At 43.3% G+C, this 7,744-nt stretch overlaps 1 pseudogene; it reads right to left on the bottom strand.

The window, feature by feature from the left end:
• Positions 1-1,321: 1,321 nt before the first annotated feature.
• On the bottom strand, positions 1,322-2,067 carry LOC102845923 (annotated as a pseudogene).
• Positions 2,068-7,744: the final 5,677 nt, after the last annotated feature.

The raw sequence follows: 7,744 nt of genomic DNA, 5'->3' as shown, positions 1-7,744 counted from the left end.
TATGATACAGTTGTAAGAGTCTAAAGGAAAAGTGTGGGTTTTAATCAATTGCACGATTTGCTAGTGTGTCTCCTGGGTAGTGTGATGCTTAATAAATAGGAGTGAGGGGCAGGGGATGTGGAGAAGCTAGAAGCAGGGTGATTCTGGCCAGAATTGTAAACTCGAGTTGGCCCCCACGCGGCTGGGGAATGTGGAATGTTTGAGCTTGGAGATGTTAACTGAGAAAGCAGAAATATAACAAAGCCAGCACGGTGCAGCTGTCTACAGAACACTCTGTATCCAGTTCAGTCAGGAGTTTTGTCTTTTATCAACTTGGTCCCGAAGAAGGAACTGAATGAGTAACTCTTCAGCTACATACATTCCCTGAAGCATGGAGGAGGTGAAGTCAGGCCAATTACTTTTTCATCTTTATGCTGCTGCCAGAGAGGTCCCTTCTGCCTACGACTGTGGGTTAACAGAAAAATCTCTTTGGTCCAATCTGTTGGCGGCTAGCAGTCTCTTTGATAGAGAAGGTACCTGGGTAGGACTGGACTCCACCATGTTCATTCTTGCTGAGTGGAAGGCCTCCTATCAGAGCAGACAAGCATGGACCACTATTGGAATAAGACATCATCTCAAAGGCCAACTTTAGAATGAAAGAAACTCACAGAAGAGCACAGCATCAAGCATCTTCCAGAAGGCGTCTGGAGTAGCATGACCGTCCCAGGCAGTCTCCTGCTGACTGCTCAGAGGATGTTTGCTCTGCCCGGTGGAGTGCGGGGAAGGGCCAAGGTGATTAAGCTTATCTGCCTGTGGCTTATGACTTGCCACTTCAGTCCTTTCTCACTTACTCTCCGTGGAAAATCCCTGCCCAGATCAATGTGTTGGTCTCTTGTCTCCTGTACTGTGACCCACTGTGGTCCAGAAGGCTTTGTTTTTCAAACCTTTTAAATCAATTCATAACTAGATATTCGAGTCTGTGCTCTTAACAAGGGTGGAGTCGCCTATTCTCCCAGGAACTAAATGCCCCTCCTCTGAAGAGAGTATATGCTCAGTATGAAACGCCCTGCCTATCTCAGGAGTAAATGCAACTTCAAGGTAAAAATAGAGCCGGAAAAAACCAAAAGCTGGTATCATTTCGGGGAGGGGGGGGGAAGGGAAAGAAGCAGATTTAACTGGTGCTCAAAGCTTCTCTGATACAAAATATTTGGTCATGTGTTCATAATTCGCTTGCCATTTCCAGCAAAAAAGAAGACGCAATAACAAAAGAAACTTCTTAAAAAAGAAGAGAAAGACACAGAGCCCTGGCATTTTCTGTTGGAACAAAACTCTTCTGCTTTGTTCATATACAGTTAAGTTCATTTAGCGTCTGATCCAGTGTCTGATGTAAGTCCACGTTCTCTTCTTTGGCCTGGGCAAGTTTCTCTTCCAGGTCATCAAGGGTCTTTTCCAGTTTTGCAACCGTTCTCTCTGCAAACTCAGCATGGGTTTCAGCCTCTTTCAGCTTGTCTGACACAAGTTTAATTTCTTCTTCATATTTATCCTCCTTTTCAGAATACTTTTCTGAGGCTGCCTCGAGTGATTTCAGATTGTTTGTGACATTCTTGAGTTCTTCCTCCAGGTCGCCACATTTTAGTTCAGACACCTCGGCACGCTCCTCCGCTCTCTCCAGCTCGCCCTCCAGGATGACCAGCTTACGAGCTACCTCCTCGTATTTGCGGTCACCTCCTCGGCGATGTGCTTGGCCTCTTTGAGCTGCATCTCTTGGATCTCCATCTTCTCTTCGTCCTTCATGGCCCGGTTCTCTATCACCTTCATGCCTCTCTCACTCTCATCAGCAGCCTTCTCTGCCTCCTCCAGCTTCTGCAGGGCTGTGGCCAGGCGCTCCTGAGCCCTGTCCAGCTCCTCCTCCACCAGCTGGATGCGTCGGTTGAGAGCTGCCACATCACCTTCAGCTTTCTCTCTCCGCTCGCGTTCGCCGTCCAGCTCGCGCTGCAGGCCTTGCGCGCGGTCCTCGGCCTCGTCAGCCTGCTGCTGCAGGGCCTGGATCTTGCGCTTCACCGCCTCCAGAGAGTTGAGGCCGGCCATGGCGGGACGCGGCGGGACGAGGGGTGCAGGCTGGGCTCGGCGACGCTGCAGCACCGCCGTCCCGGCCGCCAGCCTGGATCTTTGTTTTCTTGATGTTGAGCTTCAATCCATATTGAAGACTAGAGTTCTTGACCTTCTTCAGCAAATCCATTATGTCCCTCCTCAGTTTAGCAAGTAAAGTTATGCTATTTTCATAACATGGGTTGTTAATGAGTTTTCCTCCAGTCATGATGCCACTTTCCTCCTCATAAAGTCCAGCCTCCTGAATGATCTGTTATGCATATAGATTGAGAAGGTGCATCCCTGATGCACACCTTTCCTGATCCTGAACTATGCAGTGATTCCCTGCTCTGTTCTGACTACTGGTTCCTTGTCCAAGTATAGTTTTCACATAAGCACAATTAAGTATTTTGAGACCCCCATTCTTCTCAAGGTTATTCACAATTTGCTGTAATCCACACAGTCAAATGCCTTTCCAGAGTCACTGAAACACAGATAGACATTCCTCTGGTACTCTCTGCTTTCAGCCAAGATTCATCTAACATTGGCTATAATGTCCTTAGCGCCATGGTCTCTTTTAACCCAGCTTGCACTTCTGGCAATTCTGTGCTGATGTGCTGTTCCAGTCGTTTTTGGATAATCTTCAGCAGGATTTTGCTTGTGTGTGATTATTAGTTATACTGTTCGATAATTTCCACTCTGTTGGGGCAACTTTTTTTTATAGGACTAAATACAAAGTACTGAAGAGCAATGATGTCTCTCTAGAGACTAAGGTGCTTCTGACACAGGCCATGGTCTTTGCAATCACTTGTTATGATGCATTAGAGAGCTGGACAATGACTATGGAGGATGGAAGGAGAATTGATGCCTTTGAGCTGTGATGTTGGAGAAAAGTATTGAGGATACCATGGACTGCTAAGAAAACAAATAGATTCATCCTGGAGAGGGTTAAACTGGGCTGCTCCTTGGAGGCAAGGATTCTGAGGCTTCATCTAACATACTTTTGACATGCTATAAGGAGGGACAGGTCCTTGGAGAGGGGTAGAGGGACAGCGCAGGAGAGGAAGGCCCTCTATGAGGTGCATTGATTCAGTGACTGGGGTAATCGGGATGGGTGTATCAGAGACAGTGCAATTGGCACAGGACAGAACAAAGTTTATGGCTGTCATACATAGGGTCACTATGAGTCACAAGTGACTCGACAGCATGTAACAACAGCAACAACAATACGTACATCCCCAAATGGAAGTTCCATTGGCTGCAACAACAAATGACAAAACTGATTGACAACATTGTCAGAAGTATATCGCATTGCAAAATTTTACCTGAAATGCCTATACTTGGTAAAATTAGTGGGCCAAAGTCTCACAATTATGGAGTATTTAAATAAGAATAAAAAAATCAGACCAATAGATTCGATTATTGTCATAAGACTTGGGCAGAAAGCAAATTACTTCAATGAAAATAATTTTATATAAATAAAAATGTATAAATTTGGAAATAGTTTAATGTTGCTATACTGAAAAATTGCTGAAAAAATTAAGTTGACTTATTGTCATTAACTCCATAAGAAGTCTCTTTATCAGGCAAACGTTGTCAAAATTGATAAAACTTTCATGCTTTTAGAAACCAAGCAAAAAACTGCTTGGAGACAGGAATTGCACTATCAAAAATATGCCCTCTCCTCCCCACCAGTTACCAGCTTTTATGGAGGCCTGGGACACCCACCACACTGAGGGTATGACAACCTCCTAGGAAGAGAAACAGTCTTGCATTAGAGATTTATTTCCTTCTTGTTCTTAAATATAATTACTTTATCTTCTCCATCTAACAACACAAATCCAGCTGTGTTCTCTCCAAATCCTTGGAGAAGAAGAGAAATCATCTCCTTCTGTGACTATAGTAGCAATGACCTCCCCTTATCTGTACGTAAATTGATTTTTTTTCATATTACAAATTGACTTCAAAGACTCCCAGCAGTGCAATAATTAAGTGCTTGGCTGCTCACTGAAAGATTGGCAGTTCAAATTCACCCAGTAAAAGACCTGATTATCTGCTTCTGTAACAGTCACAACCAGAGAACCCTGAGGGGCAATTCTGCTTTGTCACACAGGGTTGACGATGAGTCAGAAAACAAACTTTTATGACACCTTAGAGAAACAACACATTTATTTCATGAACATAATCATATTTACTGTTCACATTAAATATGAGAAAGTGTGCATTAGTGCTTCCATCTCACTGTAGAGAACTAGGAAAGTGAAGAAACTTGACCACAGAGTGAAGGAATCAAGATTCTAAGCAAGGCTCTTATCCCTAGAGGTTTTCAGAGGTAGTAAATGACAAGGAAGGAGATTGTCACTCTTCCTCTCAAGGAGCAGCTGGTGGATTTGAATCACGAGCCTTGGGGACCTTCTAAAGATTAAATCCATGTGTGCATTGAAACCTTTTTCTAACAGAGTGAAAATAAAACCAACAGACTTGGAACAAACATTTGGTAATACCATCTCAAACAAGAGTCTTATAACAAAAGTTTACAGAATACTCTGGGGCTGCCACAAGAAGACTGACAACTCAATTACAAAATGGGCAAAAGTCATGGAAAGAATTTTCATAGATGGCAATTTTCAAAGGGCAAACAGACACATGAAGAAATGCTCAATATCACTGGCAATAAGAAAGACGCAAATCAAAACCACCATGAGGTACCATCTCACTCCAGTAATAGTGGCAAAGTTTAACAGGATAGGAAGTAATAAATGTTGGATAGGATGTGGTGAGAAAGGAACTCTCATAAACTGTTGGTGAGATTGTAAAATGATACTACCATTCTGGAAGACAGTTTGACGCTTCCTCAAAATGCTGAACATAGAAATCCCTTATGACCCAGCTATGCCACTACTTGGATGGAATATACCCTGAGAAAACAAAAACTGAGGCACAAACAAAAATTTGTACACCAATGTTCATAGCAGCATTATTCATCATTGCAATAACATGGAAACACAACCACAAACAAGTGGATTAGGAAGTTATGGTACATTCACACAATGGAATACTATGCAGCACACAGGAACAATGATTTTGTAAATTATTACCTAACTTGGGAGGGACTGGAGAGCATTATGCTGAGTGAACTAACTCAGTTCCACAAGGATAAATATTGTATAAAACCATTATTATAGAATAAGTATAAGGATCCAAGAGGGGTGAGAGAGGGTGGAAGCAGAGGGATAAGAATGTGCAAGGGGTTGTTGTTGTTGTTGTTGTTGTTGTTAGGTGCCGTCGAGTCATAGATGACTCATAGTGACCCTATGAACAAAAGGCCTGATCACATAGAGTTTCCGGAGGCAAGACATTTCAGAAGTGGATGCCGCTCCTGTTTCTAGGCTTGTTTCAGTCGGGAAGCTACAGCAAACACTGTCCACCGTGTGTAACCATTACCACGTTTGGCACATCAGTGTCCCAGGTTCAGCATCACAGCAACCACGAGTTACCTCTGTACAGCAATGCACACAGACCAGTGCTGTAGGGGGGATTAATCATGGGGTTGTACAAATTGATGCAGGCAGGATTAGGGAAAAATTTGTTCTTAAAAACAATGCATTCAAATTTTGTAAATAAACTAGTAGAATTTTTTTTTAATCACAAAAAAAAAAGTCTTGGGTCAGCAACATAGGTCCTGACCACTAAGCCACCAGAACTCCATATTTCAAGACCAGGGTACATTAAATTATATGTTTATTGATCACTTAATTAGCAACATGCCTCCCAGATGGAAACTATATCAAAATGGCACCAGATTATTCAGTTTAGGATTCCTCACAGCTCATAAGCATGCCTGGACCCCATGGTCAACTATAAACCCCTCAGATTATGCTCCCATTTGGCAGCCTGACACCTGCCCCCAGCGATCTGGCCTCTCTGGAGCAAGGTCAGGTGATGTGCAGAGGATGTGGTGACGTGAAAAGCCTAGAGCAGGTCCACTTGCCATAGACTCTTATAAAATGCTCTCTTTTTGTCCCAGGTGAATCCTTTTTGGCTCTATGTCATCTTAAGTTGATCTGTTGTCTTTATATGTAAGTTACTGATAGAGGTTATTGACGTTATGTGCCATCAAGTTAACTGTGACTCATACAGAGCCTGTAATGAGGTCTGAACCCTGTTCTATCCTGTGCCATCTTCACTATCCTTGACAAAGTTGAGCCCATTGCAACAGAGGGTCTTCTTTCTTACACAGACTCTCCACCTTTCCAAGCATGATTTCCATCTCCAAGGAATGGCCACTCAAAACAACATACCCAGAGTAAAGTTTGACTAGGACAGAGGTAATTGCACAGCCTTAACGTGTTCCACTCAGGATCACTTCTACCTTCCAGGTTAACCTTGAACCATCAGCCTTCATTCCTTGGTTCCTTGTGTTTAGTTCCCTTGATGTATTACCAGCCAACTGTCATTGAATGTCAGGGTCTGGCATGGATTCCCCACATTGTAAACCTGAAAAACTCCTGTCTGGCTTTCCCAGGATCCCAGATATTAGCAGATACTGTGACTGGCAAACAAGATATAACTCCATTTCTAATTGGTTGTTTGGTTTTTTTTTTTTATCTAGAAGTCATGGCTAGAAATGTTTGCTGCTTCACTCCCTCAAGTGCTAAATAATTTCTCTACTTTACCAGTAGTATCACTAGGCCAGTGCTAGATTTAGGGCATATTCGTTTTAATTCAATCATGAACTATTACTTAACCACAGAGCTGTTGATTTTAAAAGTCCCTCAGAGCTCAGGGCTCTGAGCCATCCTTTGACTGTCTAGTTTATCAGCTCTCTATTGGAAAAAACATCTTGTCTGCAGGGTAGTTTTCATCTCAAGGGAAGGTTTTTATGCACCTCACAGAGTTTATAAAGCTGCTTCAACTTCAAACTTCTCAATTCAGCTCACCAATGGAAAAATAAAAATTAGTAGCTGGGGCTCCGTACTGTGTCAGCCTGGGAAGCTGAGCAGAGAAAAGCAAAGGTATAAACAGTTATTCAATGAGGCACAGGACTAGGTGCTTCACACACACCATCCTAGTGGTCATTATGACCATCTCTATTGGTAAGTAATAGCAGTCTACTATATTGACCCTGGAATCCAGACAAAAGGCATGGATCCAATTGTACAATGACCTTGGCTGTTTATTTTGTACTGTCAAGTCAGAGCTGGCTCATGGCTGACCCCCAGTGGGTTGTTAGAGGTTGTAGACAGCATGGAAGAAGACAGCCCATCTCTCTCCCACGGAGCTGGTGGATCCAAATTGTTTACCTTTGGGTTGACAGCTCCTTACCACTAAACCACAAGAGCACCCTTATGACCTAACAGCCTAGGAAAGGGCTTCTCATAAAGGAATAATGAAGCCCTTGGGGGAGTGGAGGGAATATAATAACAGGACTGCATCAAAGGACAAGTATTTTCATGCCCAGCAGGGTTTGTCTCCAAGCCTAAGCTAAGTCCTATAACTCTTTTCACTGCCATCAAGTCAGGACCAACTCACAGGAATCCTCCACTGGGCTTCTGAGGCTGCAAATTGCATGGGTGGAGAATGATTATCTCTCTTCCGAGAAGCCATTGGCAGATCTGAACCAACAGAGAAGCGTGGTCTTCAGATTAGCAGCTTAATTTGCTGTCAGAAATAGTAA

Source organism: Elephantulus edwardii, unplaced genomic scaffold (genome assembly GCF_000299155.1).
Source record: "Elephantulus edwardii isolate Elephantulus edwardi_28Jun2011 unplaced genomic scaffold, EleEdw1.0 scaffold00218, whole genome shotgun sequence".
NCBI classification, from domain to species: domain Eukaryota; kingdom Metazoa; phylum Chordata; class Mammalia; order Macroscelidea; family Macroscelididae; genus Elephantulus; species Elephantulus edwardii.
This window is presented reverse-complemented; position numbering and strand designations above follow the sequence as displayed.